This window comes from Mycteria americana, chromosome 1 (assembly GCF_035582795.1).
Source record: "Mycteria americana isolate JAX WOST 10 ecotype Jacksonville Zoo and Gardens chromosome 1, USCA_MyAme_1.0, whole genome shotgun sequence".
Classification (NCBI taxonomy): domain Eukaryota; kingdom Metazoa; phylum Chordata; class Aves; order Ciconiiformes; family Ciconiidae; genus Mycteria; species Mycteria americana.
The window spans coordinates 29178558-29201939 of record NC_134365.1 but is presented as its reverse complement, the minus strand read 5'-3'; positions in this window follow the sequence as shown (position 1 = coordinate 29201939).

The window sequence follows — 23382 nt, the reverse complement described above, 5'->3', positions numbered from 1 at the left end:
TTAAGAAAGGTAATAGACTAATAGCTTAGGTGTCTGAAATCTTTCAGCTTCCGAATAGGTGGAACACATTTAACCCCTGGCAATATGCGCTTAAACATATTTTCCAGGTACCAGTTGTTGATGTGAGAAAGTGGTTGAGCACCTGTGCCTCACTCAGTTCCCCATGTCTCTGTTGAGTCGACCACGAGAGGTTATCAATTGGTGTAATGGTTTTTATAATAATAACATCTGTCCACTAGTCACTGTAACAAGACCATCAGCTAATTTCATAAGGCCATCAAAAACTCAGTTGGTTATCAGTGATGACCTTTGCTGAATTTCAGCAGGTGACATCGAGATGAAAAGCTTGGCTTTCTATTACTTGTCAGTGAGTCAGCCTGCCCCTTGCTCAGTTTGGGCAAGATAAAACTTGATGAAGCTATGGCTTATCTGTGTTAAAGCAAAATTCGAATGTGACAAAAAGCTTGATAATCTGGAAAACACATTTTAAATAGCTTGAACAGCTTTATTACAAAAAGAGACATTTTCTGTTCTTTGAAATCAGATAATTCATGATAACAGCATGTAGCTGAAAGAATAAAAACAACTGAAGAGCTGAGGGAACTGAAGCATCCAACTGATTCTCAGCAGTAGAGATGGCGAAAAATATGTTTAACAGTGTAAGGTGCTGTACTACAGCATGAGAGACAAGAGCACATGGGTAGGACTCTTAACCATTGGGTGAGAGCATACTTTCCAGGGTAGTTTTTTCTTGTTTGTTTGGTTTTTATACAAAGCCTAGGAGCTATGCTCATTTAAGCCAGGTGAAAACAGCTCACATTTTCATTTACAGAATGCCTTTCAAGAGCCTGAGTCCCAAGCTTCTGTTTAAATGTGATTTGAACTTTCAAGTAAAGGGGTTTCGTTTTCATTTTCATTCCTGAAATGTTACAGGAGAACAGAATGAACTAAATCATTGTATTTAGCCACTTTGCCATTGAAGGAACCAGACGGTACATCTGGAAGGTATTGGACCTTTGGAGACACAGTTGTTTGACCAGCTCACCACTGGACTGTTTCACAGCCTGCTGTCCCCTCCCAGGCAGACTGGCTACAGTTTCTGGTCTTATTTTGGATGGGGAAATTTGGCCCCAGACAGTATGAGTGACACCCTTTCACTGAGCCCAGGTGATATACAGAGAAGAGATAAAGTATTGTTGTGGGGCAGGGGTAAGCACCACCTTGTTTACCAGTCAACACTAGGACCTACATACTTTTCCATCTCAATTCCATCATGAAGACCTAATCTAAAATTAACTGTTAGCAAAAAATGTAGTTCCTGACAAGCGATTCAAAATAAATTAAATAAAAACATAACAAATCAGACCACTGGCATTTCTTTAGTGTCACTTGCCTGCAAAATGAAACAATTTGGTTAAAATGGTTCTTCTGTAGCCTGGAGTATAATTGTTTATGGATTTTAAAAGGGGATTGTTCACATCATGCAGGCACCTTGGAGAACACAAACTGGACTCATTTAGCATGAAACTAAATTGGGATATATTCTCCAAAAGCATACTGAAAGTACATTGACTGCAAACAGGCCCTGAGCCCATGGGCTATGCAAGCACCAGTCTAAATCAACCTCCCATTGAAATATGTACAGTGTGGATGCTGGATCCTGTACATCAGCTGTTTTGCTTTGCGGTTCTACTGCAAGGCTACACTACTAGCCCATACACAGCCCTGAATGCTGAACTTGTCTGAAAATCTGCACATAAGGGGGAGAAAAGCAGTTCGTAGACATTGTGATTCTGCCCCGTGAAGGTAAATGCAGATGTCTCAAAGGTAATGCAACAGGTTCTTTTGAAAATAGGTAACATCATAGGTGAAACAGACCTTGGCCGTTGTTTGTCTGAAAGAAGCTTTAGAAGATGATTTCACTGTTATTTTAGCACAGAAGCACAAAATTTTCACATCAGCACAAGCAGGGTAGGAAGGTACCCTATAAAATTAAACTCAAGAAAGCATACCCTTAGTCTATGCCTATGCTGCTAAACAATACAGAACAAGGGTGACCGCACAGGCTCTGGACAGCTGGGCATGGATCCTGTTTGTCCACCATGGGTTGTTAGGCCAAGCTCACTGTGGCTGCCTGGGACAAGGCTGAGCCATCCCCCGGGCAGTGCGGGTGAAAAGGCACCGGGATGGGCTCTCTCCATCCTCCGTAGTCCTCCACCTCTGCTGCAGCTGGCTTTTGTGCCCTCCAAACACTCCTACATACCTTTGTGCTGCACTCCACAGCATGCAGGTGGATGGGCTGCATCACACCCCACGAAAGGTTTCAGATGATCTGAGCTGAAAACCGTACGAAATATAACAATTACATTTCAGGACCATAAAAGCAACACATGAAACCCAGTGGAGACACGGGCCATTTTCACCTTCACTGTGATTCCACTTGCTATTTCTCCCACGGCTTCCTTCAGTACAAACATCCCCTCCATTAACAGGCGCAGAGCTGTAAATAAACCCAAGATAAGAAAAAGAGAGCATTTCAGGTCTTGTGTATTTTACATAATAGGTCTCCTAGAAAGGCATTTTCACATTGTAGTGTCTCCATTTCATTGTTATTGTTGTCAGTTATGAATATATTATTGTCTGATGTGTTTTTTATTTCCTCACCAATGATTAAAAGACATGGTATTTAAAGAGCAATCTCTATACTGAGTGGGAGGGACTTGAATTAATTTAAGGGGAATGTTTTCTGAGCAAATGAGGAGGGAAGAACATCTGTTTCTGCATTTCGTTTTGCCTCCTCACATTACAAAACATGTTTTGAAGAACTTAGTGGGGTGCTGAAAGCTAGAGAATTTTCATCAAGATACTTCGTTTGTGCAGTGCTGGTGTTTCTTAATTATGTGCACAGGATAAAAGATCGTAATATGCCTCTTGGTTAAAACTTTGACCTTTAGTAATTTTGTTACTGACACAAATATTTTGTTTTCCTTGATGGCAAAACAAGTGAAAGCGCTTTGCACATGGTCTTACTTCTCACTTTAAAATCAATACCAGGTTCTTCAGCCATTTTTGCATAAAATCAGAATATCATCCTAGGCTTTTTCCATAGCTTCTTCTTATTTTATTATAATTTTTTAAAATCAGATAAAAGAAAAAAAGGAAAGGCGTTATAAGTTAATTTTCTATGTTCTATTCATTAACAATTTACCATTTTCAGTTTAGGAGAAATTTCCTCCTAGCACCTGTCTCGTCCCACTCGGTGGGTTGCGAGATGGGTGAATCTTTTTGATTCCCTGGGGATTTGTGTACCGACAAAGGCCGATCTCTGCTCGGCAGAGCCGCAGGCCGGTAGGGTCACGACAACGACTCAGAGGAACAGTCAGACTAACAACTTTATTAACTAGCAAACTACAAACTTAACGAACTAGCAAGCTCAGCGAACGAACAGAGGCAATTTGGCAATGGAGCTATTTTCCGGGCAAGCCGTCACAATTCATCCAAAACTCATATGCCCAGAGATATATATATAGTGGAAGAGTAGAGGAAAAGAGAAGTGAGAAAAGGAAAAGAGAAGAGAGGAGGATAAAGAAAAGGAAAGGTATCACCACCCTTGGATCCCGCGATGACGGTGACAGACGTGGCAATCCTCCGGTGAGGGGCGCGCGCCGTTCCCTGGGGAAGGAGTCTCTTTATACTCTAATCCCTGCCTCAGGTCACACTCCTGGAGGACTTATGTTGTTCTGGTCCTCAAAAGTTTGCAGGCACTGGGCGGAAGGGAGGGGTGGTTGCAAGGAGTTTCATTCCACGTTTCGGGTGGTTGTAGGCCCATTCCTTAGATAAAACTCTGTGTGACCTCTGGCTATAGATGGTAACTGCGCATCCTCCGACGCGTTCTTCTCATCCCGTGCTAGCCGACTTGCTGCACCTTATGTCGATACAATGTTTGAGACAGTACCTCTTTCAGTGTCTCACAAGACAATACCTCTTTTAGTCTCTCCTCCGAAAAGCTCTCCCCATCCCATGCTAGCTGACTTGCAAAGTCGCCATGCAAATCGTGCCTCATCTCTCCACAATGTTTGAGACATTAACTCTTTCAGTCTCTCACAGCACCTCAAGCACCTATTTTTACACAGCTTTATATTTTGCCGACAGGCTGTATTAAGGTATATTTTGTGGGTATAGCTTCTGATCCCAAGCTCAAAACTTGGGATTTTAATGTGAAGAATATCTCACAGCTCTTACCAGAACTTGAATCTAACAGTGTTTCCATGCTTTATCCATTTAAATACGAAATGAAACCTTGTTTTAGAATGTGATTTTATGCAAGAGATCAGTAGCTTTCGAGGAGTGTAACGTAGGTGCCATCCGTCACACTCTGGCCTGCTCTGCAGACATGTTGAAGCACACTACATTTGCAAGTCCTCAATGACATTCTCTCAATTGCGTCTGTGAAACTGTTTGGATGATACACCTAAACTGATTAGGTCACCATTATGGACATTAACATACTCGAGTGTTTGAAAAGGGCAATAGCAGGGCCCCTTTGTATGCTAATGACAAAAGACATGTTAGAAAGGATAATGCTGCTTGTAAAATTTTTTTTTGTACAGTTGAGCTGTTTCTAACAATTAAATTCCCATTTACTAAAGCTTACTGTTCTTTTATGAGTTGTGTTTAGTAGTTTACTGATCAGCCAAAGAAAAGCAAATACACATATAATTTCAAGGGTAGAGAGAGGGTGATGAATGGATTATCATGGCTGTATTATCACTTGCAAGGATGGAGAAGCTGTGTCTTTCTGTACCCCCTTCCCCTTTATTTCACTGCGGTTGCATTTAACAATCTGGTTGGGTTTTTTAATGAAAAATGAGTATATTAATATGCAAATAATTTGATTTATTGTGGGTTTGTAACTCTACATAATTTAGTATCATCTCTGTTTACCATAAGAGTTAGTAACAATTAATATTTTTCTGTTGGGTACTGTGGCAAAACCTTCTGTCATATTAAAGGAAGTTAAAGAAAATTTGTATCAGCAGGTTTTTTGGGAGTGTAGTAAATGGCTGCTCTATTGAGAATATGGAGGATTTCAGTCACCCAGTTGCTATCTGTAAGGAGATGCCACTAGTAGAGTCACTAGTAGTAGCAAATATATGGTCTGGCCGAAATGATTAGTATTTTGTTTGCTTCTCTTCAGAAGCTGGTTATTATTGGAAAAACTGGTACTCCAGTTGGCAGGCTGAGTCCATGTAATAACGCACATGTGTGAGCTTCCTAGAGGGGGCTTTGGCTGGGGTTACATGCTTGCTGAGCTCAGGGAATACGGTACACTCCGTTCTGCTCAAACATCTTCTGTTAATGATACTAAGAGGTGGAGAAATACTAGAGAAGGGGTAGAAAGAAGACTAGAGACATACTTTGGACAGGAAAAGAAAGAATAGTCATGGAGGAGACAAGAAAAAAGCCATGAGGCTATTTTAAAAAATGACTGAAGGGTTTCAGGAGAAGGTCAGTAGGTGAAAGACAGTAGCTACATGTTGTTTGTAGACAGATGTCCAAATACTGAAGTTTGTCCCTATGCTCAGTGTCCCTTAAGTGCATTGCTCCATTAGTGATCTGTATTACCTTTATATTTCTATTATTGTAAGTATCATTTAATAGTCATATTCATTGAATCATATTGCTAGTAAGCAATTTACAGCACAGAAGAAGTTATGTGGCAAATACTATCCCGTCTTCAATAGCTGACAGCCTAATTACTATAACTAGGGCATGGGTGGACAGGGCTGCTAAACTGGGCTGGAAATGGGATGGAAGCGCAAGCTGGAGCCTGTGATTAACAAAGATCAATGTCAGGAGCGGGAAGGAGTCTTAATGCTCCAGTCTAGGGAGAAAGTGCCTTATGCAGAAGTCAGGAGGGAAGCCCAGAAGACAAAGCATCTGAATATCCCAAGCCTACAAAGCAAGGTAGAAGCCTAACACAGGTTCAGACAAAGGTCAGGGTGCCAGGGATTTTAAATCTGAGGTGAGGGGACAGGAACAGGAGCAGGCAGTGCAGGCTAGGTGGGGACAGATACTTGGGCAAGTATGATCGGAAAATGAACCAAGAACTACAGACCAGAGTGCAGCAGGCAGGAACCCAAGTTAGGAATCAAGGAGTAGAACAAGATTCAGAGGCAACTACAAGTTGCTGAGTCTTTTCTATAGCCCCCTGAGTCTGTTCAGAGGCTTTATTTGGGGCAGGAGTCAAATATAGATGCTGCCTCTGAGGTAGCCGCCTTGACCCCTTTATAACCAGCAAGGAAAAATATGCACCTGACGGGTGCAATTCATCTCTTCCTAAAGCAGATGTTTAAAGTAAGACTGATGAATTGCACCCTAGAAATGTCTATTTCTTTCCATTAATTACGAAGGGGGCCTATAGTAACTAGCTGAGATATATGCTTTTGTTATAAATGTTGGATGCCTAATGTTGGATGAGATGAGTCGTACAGCCTCAGGTGTCCCAGTCATTCCACTGCACCGCAGCTCTGCCCTATTCTGTTAAGGCCCTGATCCGTCAACCAATTAAATATGCACGTAGGTTTTTGAGAATGAATGTGATTAAATGTTCTGGGGGGTTGTAGGCAAGTTGCAGGCACGTAAATGCTTCAATGGGTGAAATGAGGATCTTGAATTAACTACTTTGTTTGTTTTGCAAATTAACTACTTTGTTTAACTACTTTGAATTAACTACTTTGTTTGTTTTACAAAACCAGTCTGCCACTGGTTTTGTAAAAATCTCCATCTCCCCTGTACTTCTTCAAGTTGCATCCTGTCCCTAATGAAATGTACCATCCCTGTTATCAATACACTAGTGTGCAAGCACACGCTTAGCTTTCTGGTAGCAATTCAGCAAAATTCAATCACCCAGATATTTGGAAAAGTAGTCGCCAGGAGGCTGGAAGAGTAGCCAAATGAAATTAATCTCCAAATTTCAGTGAATATTCAGGTGTATTTTATGATTTTTCCCTAGTTATATCAGAAACCGTGAAGTAGTTTAATCAGAGTGCTAGACTGCACAAGATCTATGGTTGATGGGATGCATCTCTCCTTATCAGTTAGAGCAGCTGTCACCTAGAAGGAAGGAATACACAAACTGGGTTGAAAACGTGGTTAAAATATTTCTGTTGTAGAATACTATGCATATAATTCATCAGGTTTTTGTAGTGGATTGATGTCATCCACTTTGAATTGAGCAAGGATTTTGATACGGTTTTCCATCTTTCCCACAGCTGGGGTGTTACAGTCTAGATGGGTAGATTATTAAGTGAGGGAAAACCTGGCTGGATCACTGGTCAAACTGTATAGGTTGACCATCCATGCTCTACCTTGGGTGACTGGCCACAAGTGAAGTTTCTAAGGGGTCTGTCCCGAGACCGATCCTGTTTTATTTTATCAATGACTTGGAGGAGAAGACAGACAGCACCCTCATCAAGTTTGCATATGACACCATTTGGGGGTATAGTGGCTATTCGTGAGGGCAGGGCTGCCATTCAGATGGACCGGCCAAGCTAGATGAATGTGCTGACCGGAACCTTATGATATTCAACAAGGAAAAATGCAAAGTCCTGCACCTGGCACGGACGAACTCTCTGCAGCAGTGAGGGCTAGGGAGTGCCTGACTGGCTGGGTAGCAACTCTGCTGGAAAGGCCCCGAGAGTCCTGGTGGACAGTAACATACACAAGTCCCACCTGGCTATGATGAGGGCTAACAGTGTACTTGGCTGTAAAAATAGGATTGTAGCTATTAGATCAAGGGAAGTGCTTAATCGCCTCAGCTTGGCACTCATTAGACCATTTCTGGAATACTGGATCCAGTTTTGGGCTCCTCAGTACAGAAGAGACATTGGTCAACTAAAGCAAGTTCAGCAAAGAGCCACCAAGGTGGTCGGGGGCTAGAGCACTTGCCCTGTGAGGAGAGGCTGAGCGAGCTGAGCTTGTTCAAGAGAGGAGGCTTCAGGAGACCTTAAGGATTACCAAGAGGACAGAGCCAGGCTCTTTACATCCCATCTGTGGTTGATGGGATGCATCTCTCCTTATCAGTTAGAGCAGCTGTCACCTAGAAGGAAGGAATACACAATGAAGTGCACGGTGGAAGAAGACAGACAGTGCCCATAAATTGAAGCATGAGGTTTCTGATGTGGTACAAGGAGAACACTTTCATTACGAGGATAATTAAGCACTGGAGCAGGAGAGCCAGAGAGGTTGCAGTATCTATATCCTTGGAGATTTTTAAGAGTGGACACAGTCATGAGCAACTTGGTCTGAATTCTGTGTTAACCCTGCTCTGAGCAGGGAGACTAAAGACCTCCTGGCATCCCTTCCGACCTGAGTGACGCTGTGACAAGTGAAGGTGACCTTATCTGTGCTGATTATGACCGTAGGCATAAGGAAACTATTATCTAACAAAAAGGATCTAGGTGCAATACTGCGTTAGGGATAGTCCATAGCCCTTTAGTTGGATTATAAAGACGAAGCCTGGCAGAAACAGTCTGCACAAGCCTAGGAGTGAATCTGACTGGCTTAAAATGCAGGATTAGGAGAAAACAGCAGATCTCTCCTTGAAGAGAGTTCCCTGCCATTTTTTCCAGGTGTGATATTTTGGGGTAACAGGTGAGACTGTCACTGCTTATTTTAATACTGATGGTGTTACTTCAGATTACGTTATACATGACAGTTGTACCTTTTAGAGCATCTTTTAATATTTTGGTAATTGTTTAGCTTATGTAAAGGGCCTAGTGTTGAATGCTGGTTTTAACTTGGCTTTATCAGAATATAGGCCTCTGTAAAAATCTTACTGGAAAATGTAAAGGCACAATCAAACTAATGCTGTGAGTAAAGAAAACAATAATTCATAATTTCACACTGTAAATATGGTTTTTTTGACCATCAAAATTATACACACCTCCACGATGTAGTATTTCATGGTAACATAATAAACATATATATTACTTTGAAGTTTTAATATTCTTTTTGAGGTATACAGCACCTTTTAAAATTTTATTTATAACTGGAATATAGCACACAAACAATGTAAAGCTTTCAAAGCTGGATTCATTGCAGGTATTAAAATGCACTCATAATTATGCTTTTCACTATCCATTTGAGGTGACCTGTTATTTGGCACTTTTGGAATGGAAAGATTCCTGTTCAATTCATGGAACATTTTCAGCTATAGTGGTCCTAGTATGTAGCAACAATTTTATGTAGACATAGACACATAATACTTATGGAAATACTGGAATGGAGTACCATGAAAATTAATATTCTGCTTTTTCCCTGTAGACGTCTTGAATGAGAGACTTTATATTATTTTTAGAGAAACTTGATATGAACCTATATATATATTAAATATCACATTCACTTTATTTGCAGTATGTTTTAGCACAATGCCAACATCTTACACACAATATTTATTTTATCCGAAGTGTAGTTATGATAATTTACATTTTTAGTACATCATGTGTATTTAAAATATCTATACTGCACAAGATCTTATTACAGCAATATACATGGTATATAGTACTGGGTTTTTTTCTGTAAAAAAATATAATCTCAGGAAACTCCTGGCAAGATTGTCTGCTTTTTTGGCCTTGAAATCAGTTTTGTATTATGCATTTTGTTGCCTAAATATGGTGTAAGGGATTTTAAAGTGTTCTGTACAGGCTTAGTTTTGTTTCCAGTGAAGTGGATGGTAAGAATTTGACACAGCTGTGTTGCTCATGTTTGGCAAAGCCACGAGTAAGTGAACATTAATTTCTACTGGTTTCATTACAGTAGCACATCAAGGTCACTCCTGAAACCAGCCCCCCTCCTGATGGCCTCTGTTCAAATACCTGGGAAGAATTAGTCCCAACTTGAATTGCTTACGGCACTGGCAGAGTAGGCAGGGGAAGAACATCTCATTCTGCCTGCTCAAATCCCAGCGTGGACCCCCATGTCGCTTCCTAGAATCGCGCCCTCACCATAAGCGTTGCCAAATCAGAAATTATTCGCAGAATATCACTGACTGCAGGTAATACGTTACCCTATATCTAGTTATTGTAAATTTTACACATCTCTACATTTCTAACTGTACAGGATTCAAGAGAAGACATTAAAATCTCTTAAAAGATCTAGCATTTAGCACATCCAAGCATCTTAGAGCTTGTGTCTTATGCCTGAAGACTCAGTGCTGTTTGTTCATAGCACTGGGAACAAGTCATAATACTTTTGGAAAGGTGGAATATCTTTTCTTTCCTGCTAGCTTTGTAAGGCTGTGAAATACAGGTTCCCACACTTGTATGTGCAGAAATGAACATCAGCATCTCAGGCTGATGGCAGTTTCTGTTTAAAATGGCTAAAGTAACTAGGCTAATGAAATCAGCAGGACTATGGGAATAGAAACAATATGATGAAAATTAAGAAATGTTTCTGTGGTTAGCTGATTTTAATGGCTTTCTGATGCTGCCCAGATTTTTGGAATATAAATTGTTGGCTTGGGAAAGTGAAAAATACACAGTGAAACCTTAAATGATTTGATCCTTAGGGCAGACAACATTTTTTATTCTTTACACACTGTGCCTAACAGAGTGGCTCCTATGTGCCAAGGTAAAAGAACCAATCATCACCACCACCAATAATAATAATAATAACTTTGCCTTTATATAATTTAGCTATTATCACCTGGCTTCACATCAGCTGTTTGGTCTATGCATATGATTATATATAATCTTCTCTTTTTACACATCAGTACATAGTTGTGGTGACTTTTTGTAGACAAGATTTTCCTCTACCCTTTAACAGCCCCATAAAACCTCACTTACACTCAGCATTTCACAAAACAGTTACTGTGTTATGTTGGTTTTCTAAAAATAAAAATAGTTTAGTAAATTCTAGGTAAAACTTCAGCTTCCTCCATAATTGCATGCCCTCTCAACTTCCCTCCCTACCAGTCTCTGGGATGTCAAACTTCAGTTCTTGATGCTGACTGCATTTTCTAGGTCTCACAACAGGTCATAAAGGGCAATTTGCTATTTTTTCACCACTGCTTCCTGGCTTCTTGTTTTTATCACCACCACTATAAGAAAACCCTTGGAAATTGATTATCCGGCCATAGTTTCTGACTGACTACCATTTCATAGAAGTCATGGCCAGAAAGGTGGCCATACGGAGATTGTTTGGTCAAGTTTGTCATTTTAGATTCGTAGATTTGAAGTATGAAGTAAGCTTCAGGGTAAGCTGCAGAAGGGGCTGCAGAGAAGAAGTTTGCTCCTCTCTCTCCAAACCATCAATGTCCAAGTTTCCTGCTTCTTCTGTCAATAATCTCGCCCTTGGAAGAGGATTGAGTCAAAGGGAGCTGAAAGGAAAAGCAGTTTTCTCAGTAGCAGAGTATTTATCTTCCCTTTGAAAAGAAAGACAGTGGTATATTTTTTGAGCCCTTTCATATCGGCATCTGTCCTGCATATTCATTGCCTTTTTTTTGCAAACGAATGATGCTGCAACATCAAAAAGAATTGCGCGATATTTGTTCAGTGCCTTAAAGATGCATCAGTAAGTGTTGCTTTGTTTTTAAAAATGTAATTCTACCAAAAGGAAATCATGATAAAGGACCTGACACTGATTCTGCTTGAATAGTGCATATATCCGAATATCCAAATAGTTAAAACAGACATATTTCTAGAATCTAATCCTTGATCTTTTCCTGAAGTTTGAGGAATTCACACATTCTTGTCATTCCTCTAGGGTTTTTCTTTTTTTTTTCATGCTTTTTTAATTTTGATTTAATCTTTTTCTTTTTCCTCAGCACAGTATCAAATACTTTCTCTATGTTGCCATAAATATGAACTTAATTATTTCTCCTTTTGTAAGGTAACTTTTTGGATTTGCTTTCCATTTTATTTTGTTTTCCAATTGTCTTTGGTAACAAACATAGGAAATTTCAGTAGAAATCCAAGTAGTCCTGTTCTCTATTATGTGTCTGGTATGTCTGATTTGTTATTTCAAAGACAACTTCAAAATGGACATCATGCAGCGTAGATTACTCTCTCTTTACTTTGTGTGCTGTTGTCATCCAGAAAGAAAAAAATCTGCCAAAAATGGGGGAAAGTGGGGATTTCATTGGCAAGATTTCCTTTTTCATCGCAGCTCCAGCACTGCTGACCCGTCCTACGCTCCTTATCTACCAATGTTCTTGCTGATTCTTTTAAACAAATGGGAATTCCAGACAGAAGCAAATCATTTCCATATTGTCAGCAGACAAAATGAAACTTTCCATTAAATTGTATGTTTATTTTGGAGTTTGAGAGGGCTTTTATTGTAGTTGTTGTTATTGTTTTTAATCTACTAGAAGATGAATTTACTTTAGAACTGTTACATTAATCCCAATTCTGAACCCCTTAACTCATATTTAATTTGAAAATATCATATACAGTTAATTAAATTTTGTTTTGAGTTCTTTGGAAATAAACTTCTTGTTATTGATGATGTCATTAGTGCCAGGAGATATGCGTTTCCTGTGCAGGGCTGTAATAACCCACTGGGATTTTTTTCCTTTTTTGCAGTCCCTGCATGATAAATTAATAATTCAGATAATTTGTTTATAAACTAGGCTGTAGGGGGACATTGCTGAACACTACAAATAAGTTTTTGATGTAGTTATAAAATTATTTCCTATGCTATTTATCATTTCTTAAACCAGACTGTTGATGAATATTCAACATCTGCATAAAGCACAGGAAAACCTTTTTAATCAGCACTAATACTGAAGCGTGAATTTTGTAATCAGCATAACTGGTGTGTGGTGTGGGAACCTATAGGGCTGGTGAATTTTTCAGATTAGGGAGTGTTAATGGATGGAAGAAGGACAGGCGCCGGCAGCCAGGCAAAGCTCTCATTTGTTTTTAGCACTTCTCTGGCTTCCAGGAATGACATCAAGCCATGAGGAATGGAATTGGCTTTTAGGGCACAGGCTACCATCCACAATGGCCCCAGGCTCCCTTTGGATAGCAGGGTTGTGTCAGCCTCTGCTTCAATGGGCTTTGACACAAACAAACCAGCTTCTTTATCATTTGTGGATTTGCAGTTTAACAAAATGGTGTGTAGTGTGAGGCAGCGCTGTGGATTTAAATGCATGACCCAACAATGAAATCCAAGTTGTTCGTGGTTCTCTTGAACTATACCTTATCCACTCGTGCACTTGTTTTCATGGACCATAATTATGCAATTAGATTTGATGTAATTTCACACTGCATTTTCTCTGTCAGAAATAAGTGCGGATTTTGTCAGGCTACAAAGTGGCTGGTGCTCATGGTGAACTGGGAGAGGGTACGAGGAACCTCGTTCTCTTTGTTTCATCCGAGTTAACTGGATGGTGCTAAAGACTGGTCTTTCATTCTGTCATTTTTTTGCTTAAAACCAGAACTACATTGTCATTACAGTTTTTCCTTCTGTTGATTTCAGAAGGCAGCTTCTCTCTCTAGCAAAGACGTAGCTTTAGGATGCAGCGGTTCTGCTGTCTCTGTTCCCATAGGGCTCGGGCTCTTCCTTGTCTAAACAGTGACCGGAGCAGCAGTGCAGAGACTACAGCACTGCAGATTAACCTGTCTGCCCCAGCCCTTTGCTGGGGACTCCCTCTTCCATGTTGGGGATGCAGAATAGAAAGCATGTTGGAAAGCTCCAAGAGCTGTTTTCACAATCTGAAAAACTTAAGGTGCTCCTGAAAGTGGATCTTTGCTGGTATTGGACTGAAGACCGAAGCATGGATATGCTACTCATGCAGCCACTGCCGGCAATCGGGAAACAGCCTGCAAGAGAGGACTGTGGTAGAAGAGGAAGGAGTGGAAAATTCCTTTATCAGAGCTGGTCTGCCAGAACCCTTAGAAAACCACATTACAAAGAAATGTGGCAGATCTGCTTGCTGAGCCTGTGTAATGCCTCCTATACATCTAACCTCTAACTGTAGATTGTGGCCATCATAACTCAATCCATCCTTGTATTTATTTTTATTTTTGTATTTGTATTTTTATTATTGTTTATTTATTTATTTATTTAGTTATTTATTTATTTTTATGCTATGCCAAGAGATATATCATCTGGAGCACCATAAACTACACCTGCTGAAAGCCATTCTGAGCTTAGGACGAATCTAATATAAGCAGGCACAACTCAATTAAAGTCACGCTTGCTTACACCTGTAGTGAATTTGATACTGGGTGTATGCATTGACTTGTACTAAATATGTTGTCTGAAATGATTGAGCACTAACCCTGTCTGCAGCAAACCTCTGAAGCCTATTCAAGTTAGGTGATTTATGATAATTTTCATTGCAATTGTTCTTTTCTGTGCTTGTCTGTAGTGTCTGCAATACACTCTCAGAACCTTTCTGGTTAATCTGTTTCCATAAAAGCTCTACCTATGCTGCTGTGACCACAGCTCCCTTAGAATAATCTGCAGAAGCTTTATACTAGCTAGCAAAAGTACCAGTGGCAGGACAGTTTCAGCAGCAAGGAGCTGAGTGTGGGCTGCAGAAGCTGCTGGAGAAGCAAATTAAATGCTCAGATGGTTAAACCAAGCTCCATGTGGCTGTGGCTGTCTGTTGACACTTCCACTTGAACAGATTTCAAGTTAACCCTGTTGTGTCCTCAAGAGCAGCAGTCACTGCAGTGACAGCAGTGTAGACATTCCAGGAAGGAAGCAAATAAATTCACAGCTGATGAGGTTAATTTTTAGCAAATTCATCTTCTATTTTATCAACACAATATATATAATATGATTCTAGAATTTCATGTTGTTTCATGGATGTTTACTTGGTTATTTTGTGAAAAGAAACATATAAAATACCTAATCATATTAAGTCATTCTACAGCTCTTACATAATCACATTAACTGCTTATGAAATGAGTACATTGCAATATCACTTTAAAGGTAAGGCCTAAGAATGGTCTATAAATTGTACACACTGCTGCCTGCATTAATGGTACTTCGTATAGAAATACATGTTATTTCAGTTGGAAAACACACGTTGTAATAAAGTTGGAAACATCACAACAAATTGGAAAGACATGCTAAATTATCATTTAATCAGTTGTTTAATAAAATCTGCTTTGTTAATAAGTATGAAAAAATAACAGCAGGAAAAGCAGAACTGCTGGTCTGTTTAATCCTACTTGGAAACCACTTTCAGACTTTGTCAAAGTATTGGCAGAAATACAAGGCTAGTCTGTCTTCAGCACTGCTTATCCTGCCTGTAGACACAAAGATGAGGTAGAGATAATAGAATGGAACAAACTATTTGCAATAAAAAGATTTGATATAGGAAGAGCTTGGTTTTGTTGCTGGTATTTTTTGGTGAAGTGCTTTGCCTGCACTAGACATGAAGCCCAGGGACATAAAACCAACACTAGATGAAACCTTTCTATTTTGATCCCCTGAGACTGCTGGTGCAGACTTAAATATGAAATCTGGATGTTTCAATAGCGAAATATCCATGTATTTACACCATTCACCTTGTAGTCATAGGATCTAATTCTTCACCAATTTTTTTGCATTTTATTGACAGTTATGCTTGAAAAATAATGGAAATTGCCAGATCAAAAAGAATTGTTTAGCTGAGGGGATATGTCAATGACTTGAGAATTAATATATAATCAAATCTTAGAAACCACACCAAATATTTATGACCATCTCTATTAATGTAATGTTGCTTACTGCAGCTGTTAAGGCTTTCACAATCTTTTTTTTTTTTTTTTGGTCTAGGAACTCAAAGCATAGGTCCTTACTTGTTTTATACTCAGGCAAACGTCCTTCATCTTCCAGGCATCTGTAAACATAGATCCATATATGATAATAGTCCAACCAATATACTGAAAATAATATAATCAGGCCTATTCTTTTGTTAATTATTTCTCTATGTTTTGTTTTTACAATGCTGAAACATTATATTCAAGAAATGCCATATAAAATATCAAGCCTTTCCAACACAATAAGCTTATTGTAATGATCTCATTGTATTTTCTAGGAGGTATTTGTCTACCTCATAAAATCATCACGTAACTACACAATTGGCAGCTTCTGTTCAGCAGAAGCAGCAGATTATAATGGCAGGTCAAAGCTCACACATACTGGCAAAGCTTTGTGGGTAAGTTTGTAATTCTTCTTCTGACTTCCCATTGCTAAAAAATCACTTAACATGACGATTCCAGGGTTCGTATTTTCTGTTTACGAGCTACAGGATAAGCTAAATAAAAGCTATGTCTACTTGGAGATAATATCTTAATAAAATATTGTAATCACTCATACATGGTATTATTAAACAGTTAAATAGTCTATACTCTTCTCTCATGACTATGTTGTGGCTAGCCCCTGTGAATGCTTCTTCTGTGAGCTGGTATCTTCACAGCTTTCCTCCATATGTCCACTTTAAGCACATTATTATAGCTCTGGCCTCTCCGACCCTTTTAAACTCCTGTTCTTCTCAAATGTTCTTCTTTACATGTCATGAATTCATCAGTGCAACTGGTTTTTTCCTTTCCTTTTTACGAATTATCTTTAATAGCTTGAGAGTCAGCTTAAGCTCAGGATTTGCTTTGCAATCAATGAGAAATAGCAGTCTGATTATTGAGTAATAATTGTTCCTCAATAACCGTGACAAGAATAATCCATTTTACAAGTCCCAGCATTTGGCTTGTCTATCCTCTCAAAATCACTGAAGGATATGGGCACCAGCCAGTTAACAGAGGTGTGAATAATGACTACAGCTAATGAGACATACCACAAAACCAGGACTTTTCCAAATAGTTAGCTGTTATTATCCAATCAGAATACAGGGCATATTTTAGTATGGAAATGTTTCATAGGCATAAACTATCAATCAGGGAGGGTGCAGTACTCCTCCCTTCTGACTGCCTGAGACAATCCTTGCAGAGCTGTTCCATATGTTCTTTTTCTCAGTGTACAGGCAGCATACAGTGGTTCTATTATTTTCCAGAAATTAGCTGTGTTTTCACAATTTGGAAATGTTTCTAGAAAATTATTACTCAGATAAACACTGATCTATATTGCATTTTGAATAGGGAATGATTTTTGGAGTTGGCATTATTGCAGTTTTTTATGATATAGTTGTTCTGCACTTCTTTCACAGCAAGAATCTAATAATATAATGTGTGTTCTGAAGAACACATTAAAATGACATTATGCGATCAGGATGCCAATTATAGTATGACTAAAGACTAGCTATCAAGCTACAGAAAGTCAGTAATTGTGCTGATATAAACATAATGTTTATATGTCTTGAGTAGAAAAGAATGAATCCCATTTTTATTACTTACATACTATTATTGACAAAACACTTAGGGATACATTTTCAAAGTGTTGTATGGGGTTTTAGCTGCATGACTCCCATTTAAGTCAATAAGAGTCACATAGTTAAAACCCCATGCAACATTTTGAAAAATTACCACAGAGAAACCTCTCTTTTATTGCTTAGCTGCACAAATCATTTTATTCTCTAGTAGTTCTTCCACATGGCAAGCTAGTAGTGTTGGCTGTCAGTAGTCTCATAAAAAACCCCACATCTACAGGCCTCCAAATATGGTGGTCTATTTATATGCAGATTTCAAAAAATAATAACATTATTTGTACTTCTATTGTTCCTTTCATCGGGTTATAGCCCAGTGCTTTAAAGCTATTAGTTAATTATGCCTCACATCACTCCTCCAGGTAGGTACACTAGTAGCTGCCACCTTTGGTAGCTCGCCCAAGGAGACAAGGTGAGTCAGTGGAAGAACAAAGAATTGAACCAGCCCAGCTCCAGGTCCTTGGTCCCTTGTTGCAGCTACGAAATACTCCCAACCCACAAAGATTCAGCATTCAATAGTATGTAATGCATATGAAATGCTAACATTAATTGGAAATGGCACTGGAGTGACCTCACTTCAGTCTACTGAGGTCTGATATTGCTTCGTCTCACTCATTAATTCATTAATTAGTTTAAAAGGGCTAATGGAAAACAAAAATATTCCATTTGCCAGGGTAGATCGCTGCTGAATATTTATATTATTTTTTATTATTCATATGGAATCATAAGTGCTTAACAGACAAGTTATTGTGGGGTTTTTTGTTGTTGAGATAAACATAAACCAGAATATTTAGACCACATCAGTTTAAAGGATTGATGGGATCTTCACTACGGTTTGACTTTGCAGCTTAAAAAAGCTCTAAGAAAACAATTTTGTGATCAGCTTAGTAGATTGACAGCCATCACAACTCAAACTCTCATTATGCATTGGTGGCCTCAACAACTTGCAACAACAGTGGAATGGTATCATGTGAAATCTTTATGCTTATTTTAGTTCTCTCTTAGGCAAACGAAGAGATTTGAACATGCTCTTTGTTTAAATAAAGAAGCACATGATTCAACTATTGATCAATATTAGTACCTATACATAGAAACAGTAATTAATGTTTTTATGTAAATGCTTGAGAAATTGAAGAATTTTAAGTTTACCGTTAGCTAGGATATTAAATTCATCAGTCTGAAGTTTTGTTTTTAGAGCTTTTTGGTGGGACATATGTATATATTATATTATACCTTCAATAAGTACGTTTTAGATACATTTCAGCTCTCCAAAAACAGCCTTCCCTGGACAAAAGAGAATTAGCTTTGTCTGGCAGATACGAGTTTATTCTTCTGAATTGAGATGTATGCAGGTTCCCATAAACTGTGACTGTCCTATTTATTAACAGAAATGTTAGCCACACCCAGGTTTCCTTAGAATAGAGAGTATAAGCTAGTGCATAATAAAAGTCATAATGATTCAGAGTTTTCACAAAATAAAACTAGAATTCATTGAGATTGCACTTACCATCCTGATATATTTCATTTAATAGCAACAGACATTTTTCTTATTTCACTGTGGTAGTATTACCATGCTCTAAGACAAAAATTGTTTTTCCTAGTCGATTGTACCCTTGTGCCTTTGTTACTTGTATTTCTATCGACATTGACTGCATTATCCATTGTTAAATGATTGATAAAAATTGTTAAATAAGGCAAACACTATATTCAGTGTAGTGTAATGAGGCCTATCAAGCAGGAGAAATACTTCTCATCATGATATTAAAATTAAATGTAGCATTTTAAAAATTCTTGACATAAATAAAGAAGTTATTTATCTGGACCAGTGCTTTTTCTGTAAGCCCAGTGTTCTGTATAAGTCATTGCCAAAGCATATATTTTATTCTGTAGAATACTTTCTTTTTCTTCTCAAATACATTTTGAACTTGCAATCGTTAACCCTAACATAGTCTACAATTGTATGGCCTTTTCTATCTACGGCTGTAACAGCTATGGTAGTCTTATTTCACCTGCAGTTTTGCATCTCCTTTAGAATGGGGTTTTTTCCACGTGAAATGTGATACATCCACTCATATTTAATTTGCTATGGTAAACACAGTGTTATTTCTGCTGCATTAAATTATTGAATTTAATACTGAATTTAATAATTGAAGTTGTCTCTATGTGCACAGTTACCCACATGCCCTCCCTCTTCCCTCCCCAATTCCACTCAAGAACATTCCCAAGTTAAAGCTATCTACCAAGCTAGTAGGTATAAGGCATGCAGTACCTGTAACCACCAGGTTACAAGGTGATGACAGAGTCAATATCACATCCAGTTGTCTTTGGTTCCTTTTCCTGATGACAAGCTAGTCATGCAGAGATGAATCCTTTGAAATTAGTTTCTATTAAGCCTCAAAAGCATACTTTTGGACCTATATCTAAATACCTGCCTACTGTCATTACACAGCCAGTATAATGTCTATCTGTAAATACCATTGATTGTTTTTTTATTTTAAATCCATGTTTTTGATCTGTTTAATGATATTGCCTTACTCTTTTGAAACTGACCTTAAATATCAAATTATCTCATATGTTATTGAGACTTACTCGATATGTTTTTCACAGAAACTTTCATCTTAATTTAATTGGTAATGTTTCCTGTTTTGTTAGATAATTTTCTCTGTTTTCAATACATTTATTAGTATTTACATTATTAAAAATATTCTTTCAAATGTTGATGTAAGACCGTGGCTCAGCAGTTACTTTCCTTAGGTGCTAGACTATGGAATAGAAATAATCTGTAAAAGTAAAAGGATGTATTATCAGCAATGTCTTTGAAAATCTGAAATCCTCTTCTACCTTAGCTTTCATAACTCTTTTCCATGCTACGTGTTCTCCCTCTTCTCAGGGAAGTCTCTCAACTGCTTTTTTTTCTTTTGGTAGTTCCTTCTCCTTGGCTTGTGATAGATAATACTTCAAAATTGTGATCTTGATAAATTCTTATTTCCCTCTTAGTCCCTTCTCTCATTTAACTGTGATCTTATTTCCTGAGAGAATTTCAGCTACATAGAAAGGCAGATGGTTCACAAATTCCTTTTCTTGTGGTTCATTTCCATTCAGTCTTATAGAGGAGCCTATTTATTTCACATGTCCTCTTTGTTTCTCTGTTGCTGTTCGTATGAAGACACAATCCAGTGAAGGTAAGATATTTAACTGAAAAAATGGCAACAAACTAAAACCAAAACAGTATTACATCGTTTGCTGACAAAGACCGATCTATATTCATAATTCCAAACTGCCCAGGGACACCTAAGCAACATAGCTGCAAGTAGTTATCATAACATGTCCCAGTAAGAGCTTACCGTGCCAAAAGCGAGGGTTCTTTCCTTCTTTCTGTATGTAAATGACTTGCCTAATCTTATCTAACGACCTCCAAATCTGTAATGTATTTAACTTCACTGAAACTTTGTGAAACATGCATCCTATAATTCAACTAAGGTTCAGTGAGATTAATTGGTTTAGGAAAGGCCACATAGGAAGATGATGGTAGAGAGAGTAACCGATCATAAATCCTTTAATTAACAAGGTATAATAATATATATATTCTCTGTTCATAATTGCATATACACAGCAGGCCTGCAATCTAATTTTCTTTTTTGGTTCTGAGGAGGGTTTTTTTTAGACCTTAACAGAAGCCATTTAATGCAAAAAAACTAAGACAGCAGTGATGTTTAGCTGCTGTCAGGGTTATGCAGCACAGAATTCACATTTTTTCAGGACTGAAGATTTTGAGCTTAAATTTGTAGTACTTTTATGAATGTGGACCTCAGTGATTTAAGAATTTAAGTTCAATTTTCAAAGTAGGAAAAAAAATTCCTGTAAGAGCCTAAGCCCTTCTTGGCTTTCAGCAAATTTTAATGCCACATTCACAAACATCATCATTTTCAATGTTACGTTGTTATCTTTCAGGTAGAAAACAACAGTGTTTTGGGAGCAGGGAATCCAGCTCTAGGTAGTGAGGAAATGCTTATCGGGACTTGAAACCTAGGACTTATAGCCCCGAACCCTCTCCATCTGTGATATACATGTTCTTAAGAAAAAATCTCCAGAATGTCACAACCCAAGGATGGTCAGTCCTATTTTCAATAGTAATGGTTGTCTGGTGGTATATTTAAATTTAGAGAAGTAATTTAGAGAAGTGGGAGCATGACAGAAATATAAACCTAATTTTTCCCAGGTGAATGTCATAGTCGTACTTATCCAAACCAATGCTTTTTCTAATACAATTAATATTTTATTCTGTTTATATTTCAGCAGGCTGAAATTAAAGTTTGATTTTTGCATGTCTTACCCTTCCATGTAGACTCATCTTGGTGGCTAGGCATTTTTCTAGGGGTCGTAGGTTCATATTCCTGCAGAGGACAGAATTACATGAAATATTCCTCCTCTTGGATGAATTCTAGAGTGGATTTCTACATTCACAAAACTTTGACTTAAATAATCTGGTTTGTGTTGTTTTGAATTCATATTTGCTTATTTATTTTTTCTGTTAAAAGATTGATTCCTAATGTTTGGCAAACATTAAAATACATTGTTGAAGCAGGTTTTGTATTTGATGTTTCTCTTTGCTAGATAGTTAGATATATGAAATCTTTGCACATGTATTTGAGCAAATTTCCTGCTAATATGCATTTATGCTAATTTTAATAGGTATTTCTATTGTGTTAGTGTATGGTGGTTTCTATATTTTTTAGCTTGGTTCAACTGGGTGAATATCATACTTGATGTCTTCAGAAAAGACTATTCTTTTATTGAAGCACAAATATTGTTAATATTTTTTAATTTTAATAAAACAGCATCAACTTGCTTCTAAATAAGGAATGCATAAATTTATCTAACAAGCTTGCATATTAGTTTGGTACATTAAACCACATGTAGCCCTCAGTTACTAGATCATTTTTGTCCAGGCATCTTCTGTCATGTGGGAAGAAGCTCTGCAAAGAGGAGATACATACTTTAAGAGTATGCAGTGATTATTTGTTGGTTAATACACACAGCAGAGAGCTAGGCGCTACTTGTGACTGGGCTAAGGTGTCGTACACTCACCCTCTCTCCTCCTTTCCTCAGGATACCTGACGAGTACCTGGAGGTCCATCAGGTAGAGAAGCAGAAAGCTGCATTGCTCCGTGGAAGGGCCTGCTCCTCAGTGTTGCTGCATTGCTGACTTCCCATTATTTGCTTTTTGTCTTAGGGTTTTTTACCTTTCCATGTCAGTATTTTTCTTCTTGAATCCTTGAGCTGCTATCACCATCTCAAGAGTTTCAATTCTGTCTGTGTTTTTACTTTTCTTATCTTTTATGGTTGTAGCTCATGGATTTTCTCACACCTTAAACAACAATTTTATCAGTAAAACTGAGCCAAGGTCACAGAGTTGTGCTGCATCAAACTAAGCCTTGGATCACAGAGAGCTGAACCCCCGCGCCAAGGGTTACAGACTTATCTAGAGAGGGGGACTGAATCACTTCCTTTTTGATGTCATGATCACCGGGATTTTAGAATTAGTAGATCTCATCCTCCTGCACCTGGTATTTAACACTGGACTGGAGAAAGAAAACAAATCTTTATAATTTTTTCAACTCCCAGCCAGTTTCTCACCTTTCGGTGAGCTAGTAATTGAACCAATTTGACTGAAATGAAGAAAATATTCTCTGTGTAACTGTGAAAGATTCTACTGCTGCCAACAGCTGGTTTTCATTTCAACAGAGTCTGGGTCCAGTCGCCTTCCTAATGATTTCCACCAATTCAGATTTATCATTCAATATTTCAAGATCGAATCTAGGTCTGATATAATTGTATTACTTGAACTGATTGTAATACAGGGCATGTCCTTGTATTGGTCAAAATACATTAACTATTGTTTTAATTTGAGACTCCTATTTATATTTTAAAATATGCTTTCTTAAAAATTATAAATAAGTTTTCAGCCAGTCTTGTAATGCTCTAGGACACAACCTACTGAATCA